An 18857-nucleotide genomic window follows, 5' to 3' on the forward strand; every position below is an offset into this window, starting at 1 on the left:
AATGATATCTGGATGGTGGAGGCAATGTTGGTAAGTGTGTCTCTTTAAAAATCTATCGAATTTAACAGCGAAGAGTTGACCTGGTGATCGCACGTTGGCCACCACTGATGGAGAATGGCATTAAGTATGGACCAGAGTTGACACAGGTGGTTGGCTTCAGAGTTTGTATGAAGCACCTGAGGCTATGATGAGCTTGTTGGTGGCTTTACAGATAAGACTTTGTAATGTGGTCAGTTTTGAGTCTGTAGCACAAGTAGATTGTTTCCAGTCGGCATCTGCTGCACTTTTACGCAACAGCTGCTGCCGAGAGCTGCTGGTTATGAGAAGAGAATGACCGGTAAAGAATGATACGGGTCCTAAAGTGTCCATGGCATGTCTGGGGTTAAGGTCCAGTTGATTGGTGCAGATTGTGGTGTCGGATGATGGTGACGCCAAGGAGGAGGTGGAGTTTAGAAGCTTGTTAGAGCGTGGTGAAATTTAAACGGCCAAATTTGCAAGTGTAGTCTGTGATTGTCCTCGATGGCTGGTAGACAGATGGTGCTCAGGTGACTGTGAAATGGCGTTCCGATAGATTGAGTTGATATTTAGATTTGGACTCAACTGTTAGGTCTGATGTGCTGGCAATGTCCGTACTTGACACACGTGTTGGTCATTCATTGACAGTAGATTCGTAGGAGAGGACACAGCTTAGGTGGTAATCCAATTTCTCTTCCCGAAGAGCCGGGGTAATTAAACTCTCCGGCTATTATAAAGCGGCGATCACTTACAGAAGAAGAGGTTGAGAAGGTCGGAGAGTTCCGTGAGGAAAAGGTTTATCTTACTGTCTGGATGGAGGGCGGTACAGAATGACTAGTAAGAGACCAATGAAGCTCACCGTAGGCTTCAGACTTCACAACTGAATTTAACATCAACGTACAGCATTTAGCTCAAACTGCTTTGAGCTTCATTGGGTAATCAGTTTGGAGGTTGAGATTTTAAATTCAGTTGTGAAAAGTCTTAAGCCACCTGTGAGCTTTGCCGGTTGACATTTGTATCATCATTGGCATGTGTAAGTAGTACATGTATCTCTTGATTTATGAAAGGGATGCGTTCCAAAAACAAGTGTAAAACTAAATTTTTTTAATTTGAATGACTTTTCCTATTTATAAAAAAATAGGGATGTGTTTTGGATAGGCATTTCAACTTCTAACAATATTAAAACAATTCAATAATAATTAAAAACAAAAACAAACCTTTTCAGGGAACTTGTCAAAAGATTTGCTGCATGTTAGAATGACTGTTGAGGCGATGTGGAGGCGTCACTGTTGCACTGCAGGGACACCGTGACGCTGCCGCGGGTGGATGAAGTGGGTGGCTCCTTGTTTGATGGTCTCATGGCGTGTGCCACTTGAAATTTTGTTAACGTGGAAATTCGATTTTGTTAATCGAAATTGCGTCCGCCAGAAATTTCGTAAACGGAAGGTAAATCGACGGATACCCGTATCTCTAAATGTGACGATCTTTGGCAGGCCTTGGTGGGTTAATGAAAAGAATATGGCATAAAATTAACACCAAATGCAAAAAACTAATATTTATTGAATTGGCTTAGAAAATCTTCGTCTTAGTGAAGTGTCACCAGTTGTAGGGGTCAAGACAAAAATTATAAACCATGCTCAGCCTCCGGCATTGCACTGGGAGACTTGTGTCACATGCCATTTTAAATGTGTTGAACCTTAAAATGAGATTGCTTATTTAAAGACAAGTTTTTTATGAGGTATCTCTTTAATAAACAATCATAAATCATAATCCCCCACGCACACGCGTGTGTGTGCACTGGGTGAGGCCCATAACATAGCCCAGGCATTTCTGTTCCTCTCCCAGGGCCTTCTGGTCAGGACAGCAACACTTCAGGTGATTCGACTGAATTGACACTGGGGTTTTTTTACAGTAGAGCCCCTCTTAATGACCACCCCTGTTAACGACTAATCGATTAACGATAGGCCTCCATAGAGCCCAAGGTGTACGCTTATTGATCATTCCCCTGTTAACGACGGGTTTAAGACGAGCACGCGACCACCAATTTCGGCCAATCGATGAGCTTCAAAGTGGTCTGACCAGGTCTCAGCCAATCGGTGACGTCCATTCATGAGCATTGGGGGGCATTGTTTACATTCAGTGTCTGCTGTGCTTTGAAGTGGAAACATCTATTTTGATTTCTTGGTGTATTGCATTTCCTATACTGGCTAAACGACCAAATCACTTAACGACCGGTTTCATGGAACCAATTATCGTTAAGAGGGGTTCTACTGTAAATAAAGTTTCGTGCTCAACTAACTGGGTGGTCTATCAGAATCAGAATATGTGTATTTACTGGAGGAATTCGATGAGGTGTTAAGCTCTTTTTCACATATGTCCAATCGGGGTGGGTAAAAATGTTGTCGAGGCACGCTTAAATGTTGAACTTGTATTCGGGGATGCTAGCGCCCAAAAAATGACCCTCTGACGTAATTTGACTAACACCAGATATAATTTTAAGTTTGTTCGTGTAATTTGTTTTTGAAAAATAATTGTTTCGGTAATGCTTATGGTGTTGTTCAACGATGCAGTATGGTAGAGAGTCTCTATGTTGCGATTACGGTTTCCCTGGTGTGTCTGCGCAGCCGGGGTGACATGACCTCTTGTGGAGTGACCTTTGGTGAAACACAACGCGGAGGAGGAGGGGGGGGCACTGCAGAGTTTGAAATGCATCGGCAAAGAGTACCGCAAATGTGGTAAGCTTCCTTTAAAATGTAAAATATTGTCGATGTGTTGATGTTTTGCAGATTGTTTACCTGTTTACATATCCACTCTCCCAAATATTATTTAGAATAGTCCGATGCTGAAAAGCAGCGATATGATGAAAAGACCCCACGATGCTCACTGACCACAGTATTGATCACAGCCATGCTTGGTGTAGCCAATTATTGTAATCGAACTTAAATATTTTTGATTCTGGCCAATCAAATGTTACTTCCATATTTAAGAAACAAAAATGGTGACGACGTTTAGTTAAAAGTCTGGCATGCTTACCATAAGGCTCATTGCACTAGGGGGCTGTACTTAAATGTGTTACTCATTGTTTTTTTATGATTAAGAAAATGTATTCCATACAGTGCAATGTAGATTACTAGAGTGTATAAATGTGACCGTATCTGAAGCCGTTATGCAGAAATTGAGTGTTATGAGTATAGAAAGAAATAATAAAATTAAGATCTGGAGCCTGTACTTATTAAAATCTTTACTTTTTGCTGAATATTCTTACATGATGGTGATGCTCATAATATTTTTTACAAATATTTTACATCAATATATTATTTCTTATTAGAGAAAGTTAATGTGCTATAACAGTTCCTTTTGAATTTATTTAATGCTTTCCAACTAAGGTTGAAAGCATTTGTGCATTATATCTGTCACTCTAGTGGCAGGGACACCATCATTCATAAAAGATAAACCAATATCAATCAAACTTCGGCGTAAAGTTGTGTTACCGTTAAGGAATTAACCTACAGGAAAGCAGCCAAATCGGTCAGAGGGTTATTACCCAAAACAGCTTGAAGGACCCATCTCGGTGTCTCAGCCCTCCTGGTTGAGGTGTGCCATTCGGCAGAGCCACGAGCTCCGTGGTCTCATTACAGCCTACGGATATAACTGCTCCTTAAGCACCTGGCATGAGCGCTACCATTTTTGCAAATTAACCCTTTCCCGTTCCAAGACGTTTGCAAGTTGTAGGGTGGGTATTCCCGTTTACCGCTGAATCTCAGAACATGCAAGCAGCTCAGCATTAATTTTATTTAGAGAGGCGTTGTAGCACCGTTGTTTTTAAGGTTGTACTCATCACAGATAACCATAGCGACACGACCAGACTCTACGATAGCTGGTGCCAAATTGTGCCACACACCCTCCCGCATGGCCTTGTGGGAGGCTCGATATCAATAAAGTTATTTTGTTGGGTTTTCTTCTGGTTCTATTCCGACGACATATACGTACGTCATCGAAACGGAATTGGAAGAAAAAAGAACGGATGACGTACATATGTAGTGGAATAAATATGCGCATGGGGGTAAATGGTGAGATCGCGCGGGGGCAGGACAGTTAGGGTCATACTGGGACAGCCAGGTGCGATGGTTGGGACGATGAGGTAATGATTAGGCCAATTAAGCTAGGGAGCCAGAGACGGCTGTGATTGGCTGGTGTTGTCAGGGCTGAAGTGGCGTCTTAATGTCTGGGCAAGGAACAGGTGCACGGGGACGCGGAGCGTCGGTGGGACGCGGAGCGTCGGTGGGACGCGGGCTAATTAATTGGGGAATAATGAGAGCGGGGATAAATTGGGGAGATGCGAGGAGAGAGGGGAGTTGGATTCGGGGACTGGACGAAGCAAGACGTGGAGCGGAGCTGAAGTGAAGGCAGCCAGCAGTGGAGAGAGGAAAGCGGAGCTGAAGTGAAGCAGCCAGCAGTGGAGAGAGCACAGTGATAGCGGAGAGCGGAGAGCAGAGACGAAGCAGCCAGCAGTGGAGAGAGCACAGTGATAGCGGAGAGCAGAGACGAAGCAGCCTGCAGTGGAGAGAGCACAGTGATAGCAGAGAGCGGAGAGCATAGACGAAGCAGCCAGCAGTGGAGAGAGCACAGTGATAGCGGAGACCAGAGATGAAGCAGCCAGCATTGGAGAAAGCAGAGTGATAGTGGAGATAACGGAGAAGCAGTGATCGTGGAGATAACGGGGAAGCAGTGACAGCGGAGCTGACGGAGAAGCAGAGGTTGGAGAGACAAAGGCGGCGAGTGAGTCGAGTAAGGCGAGGCGAGCGAGCCGTGGCAAGCAGGGGAACTGTGAAGCATTGACACTGTGAAGCACATGAGGACATGTGGAGAACTGTAAAGTGGTGTTGGAAGAAAGACAAAAGTTGTCCGAGTGAAATATACCACTACACATATACTACATCAGAAATGGAAAGGGTTAAATACTTCTTAAGACAAATGCATGTCGGGATGCATCACAGAGTATGTGTGTACGCATGAGTTTTTCTCCTGTTTTAGTAACATTTCCATCTCATAAAGAGAGGCCAATCCTCATGCCATAATGACAGGTGGACATCTCTCTAAACGTGTCTCATTCGCCGTCTGCTATGCACTTGCTGCACGGCAGGCTTCCATCGGGAGAATGAGGCACCGCGTCGGGAGAAAACCGACGCTGCGTCTGCAGGATGGGATGCTGGGTCTGCAGGACGGGACGCCGGATCTGTAGGACGGGACGCCGCATCTGCAGGACGGGGCGCCAATTCTGCAGGACGGGACGCCGCGTCTGGAGGACGGGTTGCTGCACCACAAGCCGCGGTTTCAGCAATAAGAGGAGATCTCCCTGCAAGCTCAGAATCGCAGGCAACGTCAGCCAGCCCCGAACCAGTGGCACCTCAAATGAAGAAGCGTACCGCAAGCCACCACCAACGCCGTCATTATGATCTGGGCACCATTGGTCTCAGCCAGAAGCGGCGCCATGTTTTGGGTGGTATATGCGCTTCAACCGATCATGCCAGCTTTCTATAGGGTAAATCCTGAACAGCAACAACAACTTTACAGGTTCATTCGTATTAGATCATCGTTACGAGAATAATCGTCCCCACCCCCAATTACGAACGGGCAGCCGTGGCAGCATATTGAGCTGCGTCAGGAACATGGGGAGGCAGCTACTCCTGCGCAGCAGCTGCTGGAAAGTGGGGTCGTGGTGGCACTCCAGGCCTGTGCGTGCCTCAATCTTTCTAAGGAACTGCTCCACATCGGTCCGTAGTCTTCTCTCGTCCGCATGCTGCATCTACTCGCAGCATGGGGGGCAGCACAATGAGGCACGGTGGGCGTAGGGTTAGACACGGCGGGCGTAGAGCCCGGGGGAACAGCAAGTGGCAGGGAGATGGCTTTGTTTCCCCAGTGCTGATGGTTACACACTGCACTTGTTACTCATTTAAGGCCGAGTCAATCGGGGGGAGGGCCCTCTCGTGGGAATCGAACTCGGATCACCGGGGTTAGAGCGCATTGCACTAACCACTGTGCCACCGTTAAACACGCATACGTAATGAGTGTGGAGGTGTACGCACGCATACGTCCCGAATAGATGAAAGGGTTGAGGGTGAAGAGATGGTGCCATAACGAGGGGAGGCCACGGCTCAAACCCAGGTGTGAAAGTGACAGGTAACAAGTGTCATATGACCGGTGGTCATGGCTGCTTAGGACAACCTTGGAGGCCTGAAAATGAGTGCATGGCCCGGCCGTGCTGGCTCAGCGACCTCGAACACTCTGGGACATTCCCACTGGTCACCCTGACCCAGTGGTAGAAATTCCACATTCCCTTTAGTCCATGGGCCTGAGCAGAATCTGGTAGCACCTGACCTGGCACAACTTACACAAATATTTTTTTTCTCATTAATATTTTTGTAGCGTCAACAATTCAAAGACAGTTTATAGGAGGCACCTTCTTTATTAACAACTTCCACTGTCTCGTCCACACACTCGCATCAATAGCTTTGCCTAGCTGGTACATAACACTAGCCGTCTAACACTGACGGCGCTGACTGAGATAGCCAACTACTATCCTTCGTAGCGCAGTATCTAGCGGAGACGTTGAGCGACGACAGCAACGACGAGACGAGTCCATTCCCAGAACTGGCAGCCTCGAGCCCCCGCTGTCGTCTCCTTTTATGGAGGTTGAAGGTGGGAAACATTGGTCTTAAACCAGAGACTTACTGCACAACATGGGCTTTTTCTGCACTGCCCTCTGCTGCCCGAAACATTTCCCTGCGGCCTCTTCACATGAAGTATGGTATTAAAAAAAACCCAACCTGGCGTGGCGAGGCCTTCATTCATTGCTTAGAAATAGCTGTAAATTATTTTATTGTGCGAATACTCTGTACAATATACCTCCATACAATACTACGATATAATCTACATCAGGAATTAATTGACTTCTGTAAAAATATGAAATTATGAAATCTACAATGGTATGAATCTTGGAGAATCTACAGTGGTGTGGATACAGAATCCACACCAGTGGGAATATATACTCTACAGCTGTAGAAAAGTAGAGAAGGAAGTGTTACAAACGCAAATTATTAAGAATAAAACATTGAATATTGTTGGCCATGATAATTGACTTGAATCAATTAATTGTGGTGTCCTTATTAAAGGAAGTGGACAGAAGCATGTGCACTTGGATTATACGAGGTCTTGGGAAACACTTCACAAAGGATTTTGAGTTGACCAATCTGGCAGCTTTGCAACCCACGCACAGTCTGGTACAGCCTCATAGACATCCACTGTTGGGCTTATTGCTCTCAGCGGGCACCTATTAAGTCCCACGTAATAATATTTTACCTGGCCAGGTGGCTCGGTGGTAGAGTCAGCGGCTTGCAATCCGGAAGGTTGCAGGTTCAAATCCTGGTTCGGGTTTGACTTAGCCACTCATTCATTGAGGGTCAATATATAATGTACTGTACTCTTTGGTTCTTTTTGTAAAGTCACGTAGGTATAAAATAAAATATAGTAAATCACGACGTTTCGGGCGCAACACAAGCGTCCATCATCAGGTGGGAAAGCATTGTCTGCTGCTGAGGTAGACTGTTTTAAAAAGGTTTGAAATGGGTGTAGCTCAAGGGTCAAAAAGAAGTGGCCGGGGCTAGTGATGTTAATGTGATAAATTAGAATGTAACTGTAAGATAGCAGAGCAGCCTCCTCGACAAGGGCACGGAAGTGGCGATCACTAAATCGACTTCTGTAATCGATCAGACCAAGCAGAGCTCCCTAAAACCTTCGGCCGCTACACCACCCAGATTTTATGGCCTTCCTAAAATCCACAAAGTAGGTACCCCGCTCCGTCCTATTGTCTCCACGATTAACTCGATCCACCTACAAACTGGCCCGATTTCTGTCTGAGACTCTGCTTCTTTTCACTGGCAAGTCCACCTAAGCTGTACTTAACTCAGCTCACTTGGTTTCTCTAATCAAGGACATCTCACTATCTCTGGATGATTTGCTTGTCAGTTTCGATGTAGTCTCTCTGTTCACCAATGTACTTGACGCCATTGCAATAATTGAAGACTTGGTCCAACAAGGACTGAATCCAGATGTACCAACTTTGGTAAGGCACTGTCTTACCAACACATAATTCAACTGGAATGGTACATTCTACAGACAAAATTATGGTACCCTAATGGGTTCTCCCTTATCGCCAGTGGTAGCGAATGTTTTCATGGAAAATTTTGAGACAGATGCCATCCAGACATCCACCCTATGTCCTTTGTGGAAGAGATACGTAGATGACAGGTTTGTCATCTGGCGACATGGCCTGCCAGCACTGAACCAATTTCTCAACCACATCAATTCCATACACCTGTCTATCAAATTCACCATGGAAGTGGAAAAGGATGGCAAGCTACCATTACTGGATGTTTTGATCGAGAAGAGACCTGATGGCTCGTTGGGACACTCTTGTCTACAGGAAAGCCACCCACACGGATTCCTATCTAAAGCCTGATTCCTACCACCATCCAGCCCAGAAGAATTCCCTCATCAAAACACTACACCATAGGGCCCGTTGCATCTCAGACCAGCACCACCTCGCCAGTGTGTTGGAGCACGTATACCAAGCCCTCGGGATGAACGGTTACTCGGACTGTACAATCCGCAAAGCTGTCTCCCCAGCCATCCGGAGACAACCTGAGGATCCAACCAAAACCATCACTTTACCGTACATAGCAGGGGTTACCAAAATATTTCCAAAATCTTAAACACAAGACCCAGGTTCGATTTGATACAGTACACAAAATCCGTGATTTAATCCCATTTGTAAAATATGTGACATGCAATACCGTGGTGTCTACAAACTGAGCTGTGGTTGCGGCATCAGTTAGATTGTGGAAACGAAACGTCATGTCTCGGACCGCGTCTGTGAACACAAGGCAGATCTGAAAGACGGTAGGACCATTGCCGTTGCCGATTATTGTTTTAACGCTGTGGGCTCACACGAAATTGATTTTTCCAAGACGGAGGTACTCTGCAAACCTACCCGGCTACCTTCAGAGATTTGTTCATGAAGCCATCCAGATATATAAACACAGACACAACTTCAACCGAGAGGATGGGGTACAAACTGAGCAATCATTGGAAGGACGTTATTAACCATGTAAATTATTAACTGACTGATGTTTCCATCCAACCTGCCTATGTCAGCTGTTATTTCGACTCTCTGTCTCTCTCTATGCCTCTCTCATAGATCTCTCATGCTCACATGTCCGTTGCATTGCACTCTCATGCCTTTGGATTGCACTCTCATGCTCACATGTCTTTTGGATTGCACTCTCATACTCAGGCCCTTTGGATTGTGCTTCCTCATCAAGGAGGCCGCTATTCTCCTTTTCTACAGTTACATGCAAATTTCTCACATTAACATCACTAGCCCTGGCCACTTCTTTATGACACTTGAACTACACCCATTTCAAACCTTTTTAAAAGTCTACCTCATCAGCAGACCATGCTTTCCTACCTGATGATGGATGCTTGTGTTGTGCCAGAAACGTCGTGAATTACTTTATTTATTTTTATACCTATGTGACTTTACCGAAAGTACCAAATAGTATGGATTCCTGCAGTCATGAAAGCTTCAAATCAAGATATAATGTACTGCTTTGTGGGAAGTTGATCGTGATTGTCCTGTGGATTAATTCACCACCATAGGAATGTGGAATTTTCCCCACTGGTTCAGAGCTGGGATCAGGAGATACGCATGATGTAAATTACTGTCTGGAATACTGTAGCCCAAAATGAATATGCATCCTTGTGTTTGCTATGTAAACTGCATTCGGAGTTAACATGCCAATTGTGTTTGAGTAAAGAAACATCGTTCATGACACCAGAACTTTCCGATAATAGCAAACTTTTCGTCAACTCAACTATACTGTACAGTGAGGGAAAAAAGTATTTGATCCCCTGCCGATTTTGTACATTTGCCCACTGACAAAGAAATTATCAGTCGATAATTTTAATGGTAGGATTATTTGAACAGTGAGACAGAATAACATAAAAATCCAGAAAAACGCATGTCAAAAATTTTATAAATTGATTTGCATTTTAATGAGGGAAATAAGTATTTGACCCCTCTGCAAAACATGACTTAGTACTTGGTGGCAAAACCCTTGTTGGCAATCAGAGGTCAGACGTTTCTTGCAGTTGGCCACCAGGTTTGCACACATCTCAGGAGGGATGTTGTCCCACCTCTTTGCAGATCTTCTCCAAGTCATTAAGTCATTAAAGTTTCGAGGCTGCAGGCACTGCAGGATTTCAGTCCTTCATGGCGTAGTGTTACCAATTGTTTTCTTGGTGACTATGGTCCCAGCTGCCTTGAGATCATTGACAAGATCCTTCCGTGTAGTTCTGGGCCGATTCCTCACCGTTCCTCATGATCATTGCAACTCCACGAGGTGAGATCTTGCATGGAGCCCCAGGCTGAGGGAGATTGACAGTTCTTTTGTGTTTCTTCCATTTGCGAATAATCGCACCAGCTGTCGTCACCTTCTCACCAAGCTGCTTGGCAATGGTCGTGTAGTCCATTCCAGCCTTGTGTAGGTCTACAATATTGTCCTTGACATCTTTGGAGAGCTCTTTGGTCTTGGTCATGGTGGAGAGTTTGGAATCTGATTGCTTCTGTGGACAGGTGTCTTTTATACAGGTGTAGTGGTTGATTTCACTAGGACAACTTTTGTCTTTCTTCCAACACCACTTTATTTACAGTTCTGCACGTCCTCAATGCTCCACAGTTCCTTTGTTGCCGCAGCTCGCTCGCTATGCTTCACTCGACTCGCTCGCCACCTTTGTCTCTCCAATCTCCACTCCGTCAGCTCCGATGTCTCTGTGCTTCCCCCACTACTGGTTGCTTCGTCTCTGCTCCCCGCCATCACTGTGCTCTCTCTACTGCTGGCTGCTTCGCTTCTGCTCTTCGCTCTCCATTATCACTGCTTTCTCCACTGCTAACTGCTTCGTCTCTGCTATCACTGTGCTCTCTCCACTGCTAACTGCTTCGTCTCTGCTCTCCGCTCTTTGCCATCACTTTGCTGTCTCCACTGCTAACTGCTTCGTCGCTGTTCTCCGCTCTTTGCTATCACTATGCTCTCTCCACTGCTAACTGCTTCGTCTCTGTTCTCCGCGCTTCGCTATCACTATACTCTCTCCACTGCTGGCTGCTTCTCTCGTCAGCTGCTCCATGTCTTGCCTCGTCCAGCCCCTACTCCAACTCCCGTTTTTCCTCACGTCTCCCCAATTTATCCCCGCTCTCATTACACCCCAATTAATTAACCCGCGGCCCAACGACGCTCCGCGTGCCCGTGCACCTGTTACCTCGCTAGATTTCAAGACGCCACTTCAGCCCTGACAACAACACCAGCCAATCACAGCCGTCCTTGGCTCCCCCAGCTTAATTGGCCCAATCGTTGCCTCATCGGCCCAATATGACCCCTACTCTCCTGCTCCCGCGCAAACTCACCAATTACCCCCATGCGCCTATTTATTCCACTACACAGGTAACAAGCTGAGATTAGGAGCACTCCCTTTAAGAGTGTGCTCCTAATCTCAGCTCGATACTTGTATAAAAGACACCTGTGAGCCAGAAATCTTTCTGATTGAGAGGGGGTCAAATACTTATTTCCCTCATTAAATTGCAAATCAATTTATAAAATTTTTGACATGCGTTTTTTCTGGATTTTTTTGTTATTATTCTGTCTCTCATTGTTCAAATAAACCTACCATTAAAATTAATGACTAATCATTTCTTTGTCAGTGGGAAAACGTACAAAATCAGCAGGGGATCAAATACTTTTTTCCCTCACTGTATAAGGATATCCACGTGTCTCTCTTTCAGTCCATCGCAGCATTGTAGTGAATGTCATACGGTGGTGACCAGTGAGGGCACATCTGGTGGTAAAAATCCAGGGAGCTGGATTCACGCCAGAGCGGATCATTTGACGTGGAAATGGAGCCATGAACATGTGGAAATAACTATTTATCTCGTCGGATTTTTTTTCCCAATAAATATTCTTATTCTAGAGGGATTGCTGCATCACAGCCTCCATCATTGGATGATGACAAGTCATCGTGCCCAGGAATGCAATGAACGGTGGATTGCGCCTTGCTCTCACAAGAACATCTTCGCACAATGCAATGGGTCAGCAACGGGTCAGCAACAGTTTAATATAAATAAGTTTAGTAGTGCAGTTCAACTTTCCTTCCCCTCCCCTAAACAAATTATTTGGTGATTCTGGGTTAGCAGTGGCACACAAGCACATTTAACAAAACACTCCCAACACATCAATAACACTTTCCTCATCGGAAACATCTATAATCGCTGACGTTTCAGGCAACGACCCTTCCCAGCACATTGAGAGCCCATAAAGATAGTGGGATAAAAATTTAAGACTACACTTTTCACATTTTCTAATTTTAGTTTGATTTGAATGCAAATGAGTTTGTTTTTTAAGACAAATTTGATTACATAAGAGTTTGTTAATATCTGCTTAGAGATAATTATACATATACAGTGCCGAGAAAAAGTTTGTGTACCAATGATAAAATTGAAACTCCATAGTTTTACCATATTAGCCTTGAATAAAAACTGCTATTTTCTTAAATACCCAATCGGGTTTATATTAACTAATTCCATATATTTTGAAACAAATCTATTAATTAAATAAACTGAGTAATTAAGGTTCTGGGTATGTGAAAAAGTAAGTGAACCCCTGGTTTCATTAGCTCAATTAAGGGAATTAGAATCAGGTGTTTAAATAATTAGGTAGATCTTCAGGGGTGTTTGGGAGGCCCCACCCGATATAAAGATCAAAAACGTTGTGAGTTTGGTCTTCAACATACAGGTGTAGAGAAACAAGTTACTATCAAAATAAATCTCACGACCTCGAAAAAGAGTTATTGACACTCATCAGTCCAAAAAAGGTTATAAGACAATTTCTAAGGATTTAGGGCTCCACCGATCCACTGTCAGCCAGATAGTCTACAAATGGAGAAAGTTGAAACCCACAGTCACGAACCAGGAGCGGCCGTCTTACCAAAATCTCTCCAAGAACAAACCGGCAAATCGTCAAGGAAGTCACCAAGAACCCCAGAGAAACATCAAAGGATCTGCAGGCCACTCTCGCCTTGGCTAATGTTCATAACTCATCAAAAAAAGACTGAACAAGAATGGTGTTCATGGAACAGCAAGGAGAAAACCACTGCTCTCCAAAAAGAGCATCTGAAGTTGGATGAAGAGCACAGATGATCCACAAAACTTCTGGAACAATGTTTTCTGGACAGATCAACCAAAGGTAGAGCTTTTTGGCCTCAATGAGAAACGTTATGTTTGGTGAAAACCAAACACTGCTTTTGAACAGAAAAACCTCATCCCAGCCGTCAAGCGTGGTGGTGGGAATGTGATGGTTTGGGGCTGCTTTGCTGCCTCAGGACCTGGACACTCAAGGGTCAGCCGCTGGTGCCGTCTGGACGGATTTGCCACAGCCATGCTCCCGCCGCTTGTGGCGGGCGCATGCACCTGGTGAACTGCGGTGCTTGGTGGAGTCGGCTGGCACCTGGCGCACTTCCTCCATGCTGGTGGTGCGCTGCAACCAGTTTTCGGGGCGGCCAGGATCGCCACGGGGCCAGCGGGCCGAAGGCTTTGCGCCTCCGGCTGGCCCCCAGCAGGATGGCGTTCGTCTGCCCCGCGACCGAGGGAGAGATACTGCCACTGTGCCCACTCCGCTCTGCGGTGGGGTACATGGAAACGCTCCCCGCTCCTGAGCGCTGGGTCCGGGTGCCTCGCTCGCGAGCGCCGGGTCCGGGGTGCCCCGTTCTCCAGCGCTGGATCCGGGGTGCCCCGCTCTCCAGCGCCGGGTCCGGGGTGCTCCGCTCCTCAGCGCCGGGTCCGTCGACCGGTGCGGACTGTTCCCAGTGCGTCACCGACCACGGCTTGGTGCTCGGTTGCGGGTGCGCCACCGACCACGGGCACCCGGGGTCCATAGCGTGGGTTGGCCACCCACCCGACCTGTCTTGAAACACGGACCAAGGAGTCTAACATGTGCTCGAGTCCAGGGGAGCGTCAAAACCCTGCGTTACAATGAAGGTGAAGGCTAGATTTGTTGCCGGCCGAGGTGGAATCTGCCCGCGCCTTGGAGCAGGCGGCGCACTGCTGGCCCGCCTCGCCCGCTGCGTCAGGGAGGTGGAGTTGAGAGCGTTTGTGTTGGGACCCGAAAGATGGTGAACTATACCTGGGCAGGGCGAGGCCAGAGGAAACTGGAGAAGGCCCGTAGCGGTTCTGACGTGCAAATCGATCGTCTGACCTGGGTATAGGGGCAAAAAACGAATCGAACCATCTAGTAGCCGATTCCCTTCTAAGTTTTCCTAAGGCTAGCTGGCACTCGGCAGGAGCAGTTTTATCTGGTAAAGCAAATGATTAGAGGTCTTGGGGCCTAAACGATCTCAACCTATTCTCAAACTTTAAATGGGTAAGACGCCTGACGACTTGCTGGCTTGGAGCCGGGCATGGAATGCGAGTGCCCAGTGGGCCACTTTTGGTAAGCAGAACTGGTGCTGCGGGATGAACCGAGCGCCGGGTTAAGGCGCCCCACGATGACACTCCAGAAAAGGTATTGGTCGATGTCGACAGCAGGGCAGTGGCCACGGAAGACGGAGTCCGGTAAGGAGTGTGTAACAATTCACCTGCTGAATGAACTCGCCCTGAAAGTGGATGGCGCTGGAGCACCGGCCGTGAGAGCGTGGGGAGTGCTACGCCACTACGGTGAGCGCGGAAGCCTAGCATGAGGGCTCAGGTGGAGCCGGTGCAGATCTTGGTGGTAGTAGCAAATATTCAAACGAGAACTTTGAAGGCCGAAGTGGAGAAGGGTTCCATGTGAACAGCACTTGGACATGGGTCAGTCGGTCCTAAGGGATGGGCGAACGCCATTCTGAAGGGATGGCCGATGGCCTCCGTTGCCCTTAACCGATTGAATGGGGATCAGATTCAGCACCGAACCCTCAGAGTGGAGATGGATGCAACCCCTCGCAGGGGGCGCCCGGTGCGGTAACACAAATATGCCCGAAGATGGTGAAGGGCAGGACGCCCAGGAATGGGTTCACCCCGAGTTAGGGGCCTGCACCATGCAGAGCGCCATGACTCCTGCGGTGAGCCCTTGTCGGCCCTTAAAAATCCGGGGGAGAGAGCTCTGAATCTCGCTTTGGGCTGTACCCATATCCGCAGCAGGTCTCCAAGGTCAACAGCCTCTGGGATGTTGGAGCAATGTAGGGAAGGGAAATCGGCAAACCTGATCCGTAACTCACAACATGACCATCAAACACTAACCCACAACCAACACCATCAGAAACCCCAGGAGTACCGCAAAGCAGAACAGAACATTTAGATAACAGCATCTCCACATTTCAGGCACTACAACTTCTCAACGCACACATTTTACATTTTCTAGTAACTTGAACAACGCCACCACCCCCTTCACTTCCATGACATCAGCTGACAGACCGGCGACAAAAACAAAGGAGGCAAAAACAAGTTCAATACACCAGATACAAACATTTATTCTGAACAAACAAGCTACTAGTGGATGAAATAATTTGCAACATACCGATAACCAACACCTACACAACCATTGTCAGCATACAACTTACATACGTGAACCTGTTTCAAATGCAATCCCCAACGGACGATTATCTTAGCTTACCAAAAATTAATCAGGCACCGATTAGCATGGTAGATACAATTATGCTCAAGGAATTGAAACAGGCATTAAGGAGCACCAAAGTAACCTACCTCGGTTCAGATAATATTACCATCATTGATCTACAGAATCTCCCTATTTTTATCTCACTAGCATGAATTTATTAAGGTTGTAAGATTTACCTCATACCAAAAACTAGAAGATTTAACAATCCCATCAAGTTGGAAACTGATCACCATAGGTTCAACCATGGATGGATTCACAAAATAGTAGTAGCTAGACTTAATCGACAATTGGAAATAAATTGTAGACTGGAGGCTTTTATTCCTGTTGATGGTTTTGATAAGTGCAATATTACACTACATCATTCACAATGCCCGACAAACACATTCAAATACAAACATAGCTTACATAGCTAAAGCTTTCAATTCAGTCAGTCATCAATCAATAGAGCACTACGACAATTCAATATGACACCAGTTGCACTATTCAATTCCGCTCGTCCAGGCGAATAGAATTCAATTACATTTATTTGATGTGACGTTTCTTATGGGATATAAGCGACAACATTTGGACCCCAAACCGAGAGGATTCTGGGATGTTTGTGGTTTTTTGGCAATAACTCTGGAAGGAAACGTCACATAACCATCCTGCTCGCCTCCTCGAGAGCCATCCAAATATATGAGTGGTTAAGCTGTGGGAAGTGAAATGGACGAGCGACCAATAAAAAAAACATGTATTATGGGGATAAATGTTTTTTGCTATTCACAAAATAGAGCAAAAGCAGTCATGCATATATATGATTTAACACAGCACAGCAAACCCAGTTGCACCATTCAATTCCGCTCATCCAAGCGGGGAGAATTCAATCACATTCATTCGATGCAACGTTTTTCATGAGATATAATAAGCGACAACATTTGTACCCCAAACCGAGAGGATTCTGGGATGTTTGTGGTCTTTTGGCAATAACTCTGGAAGGAAACGTCAGAGAACCATCCAGGACGCCTCCTCGACAGGCATCCAAATATATGAGTGCTTAAGCTGTGGGAAGTGAAATGGACGTGCGACCAATAAAACAACAGATATGGGGATGAATGTTTTTTGCTATTCACAAAATAAAACAAAGGCAGTCATGCATATATCTGATTTAACAGCTCAGCAAAGCCAGTTGCACCATTCAATTCAGCTCGTCCAGGCGGGGAGAATTTAATCACATTTATTCGATGCGACGTTTCTTATGGGATATAATAAGCGACAACATTTGGACCCCAAACCAAGAGGATTCTGGGATGTTTATGTTTTTTTGCAATAACTCTGGAAGGAAACATTGCAGACTCATACAGGTGGTACTCCTACTGCTTGCCTCTGATTGCTATCCAAATATTTGAGTGGTTAAGCTCTTGGAAGTAAAATGGACGAGCAACCAATAAAACAACATGTATTATGGCGATGAATGTTTTTTTGTTATTCACAAAATAAAACAAAAGCAGTCATGCAAATATCTGATTGACACAGCACAGCAAAACCAGTTGCACCATTCAATTCCGCTCGTCCAGGCGGGGAGAATTCAATCACATTTATTCGATGCGACGTTTCTTATGGGATATAATAAGCGACAACATTTGGACGCCAAACCAAGAGGATTCTGGGATGTTTGTGGTCTTTTGGCAATTAACTCTGGAAGGAAACGTCAGAGAACCATCCAGGACGCCTCCTCGACAGGCATCCAAATATATGAGTGCTTAAGCTGTGGGAAGTGAAATGGACGTGCGACCAATAAAACAACAGATATGGGGATGAATGTTTTTTGCTATTCACAAAATAAAACAAAAGCAGGCATGCAAATATCTGATTTGACAGCACAGCAAAACCAGTTGCACCATTCAATTCCGCTCATCCAGGCGTGGTGAGAATTCAATCACATTCATTCGATGCGACGTTTCTTATAGGATATAATAAGCGACAACATTTGGACCCCAAACCAAGAGGATTCTGGGATGTTTATGTTTTTTTGGCAAGAGCTCTTAAAGGAATCGTTGTAGACCCATACAGCTGGTACTCCTACTTCTCGGCTCGTTGATTGGCATCCAAATATATGTGGTTAAGGTGTGGGAAGTAAAATGGACGAGCGACCCATAAAACAATATTTATTATGGGGATGAATGTTTTTTGCTTTTCACAAAATAAAACAAAAGCAGTCCTGCAAATATCTAATTTAGCACAGCAAAACCAGTTGCACCATTCAATTCCGCTCGTCCAGGCGGGGAGAATTAAATCACATTTATTCGATGCGACATTTCTCATGGGATGTAATAAGCGACAACATTTGGACTCCAAACCGAGAGGATTCTGGGATGTGTGTTTTTTTTGGCAATAACTCTGGAAGGAAACGTCACAGAACCATCGTGCTCGCCTCCTCGAGAGGCATCCAAATATATGAGCGGTTAGCTGTGGGAAGTGAAATGGACGAGCGACCAATAAAAAAAGCATGTATTATGGGGATGAATGTTTGTTGCTATTCACAAAATAAAACAAAAGCAGTCACGCATATATCTGATTTAACACAGCACAACAAACCCAGTTGCACCATTCAATTCCGCTCATCCAGGCGGGGAGAATTCAATCACATTCATTCGATGCGACGTTTCTCATGGGATATAATAAGCAACAACATTTGCACCCCAAACCGAGAGGATTCTGGGATGTTTGTGGTTTTTTGGCAATAACTCTGGAAGGAAACGTCACAGAACCATCCTGGTCGCCTCCTCGAGAGGCATCCAAATATATGAGTGGCTAAGCTGTGAGAAGTGAAATGGACGAGCGACCAATAAAAAAAATCATGTATTATGGGGATGAATGTTTGTTGCTATTCACGAAATAAAACAAAAGCAGTCATGCATATATCTGATTTAACACAGCACAACAAACCCAGTTGCACCATTCAATTCTGCTCATCCAGGCGGGGAGAATTCAATCACATTCATTCGATGCGACGTTTCTCATGGGATATAAGCGATAACATTTGCACCCCAAACCGAGAGGATTCTGGGATGTTTGTGGCATTTTGGCAATAACTCTGGAAGGAAACGTCAG

The 18857-nt window shown here is 45.7% G+C and overlaps 1 protein-coding gene across 3 annotated transcripts in view; it reads left to right on the top strand.

Annotated features, from left to right (window-relative positions):
* Nucleotides 1-11805, top strand: part of LOC116953241 (paraspeckle component 1-like) — a 94205-nt gene extending 82400 nt beyond the window's left edge. For all 3 annotated transcript variants that reach the window (XR_012947209.1, XR_012947210.1, XR_004404560.2), the window contains 2 exons: nucleotides 2640-2750; nucleotides 5159-11805. The gene's annotated coding sequence lies outside the window, so the exon portion shown is untranslated. The remainder of the gene's footprint in view (nucleotides 1-2639; nucleotides 2751-5158) is intronic.
* The last annotated feature ends 7052 nt before the right edge of the window (nucleotides 11806-18857 follow it).

The sequence above is a fragment of the Petromyzon marinus genome, chromosome 50, assembly GCF_048934315.1.
Source record: "Petromyzon marinus isolate PM22_M1 ecotype Great Lakes invasive population chromosome 50, UKy_Petmar_22M1.pri1.0, whole genome shotgun sequence".
Taxonomy (NCBI): domain Eukaryota; kingdom Metazoa; phylum Chordata; class Hyperoartia; order Petromyzontiformes; family Petromyzontidae; genus Petromyzon; species Petromyzon marinus.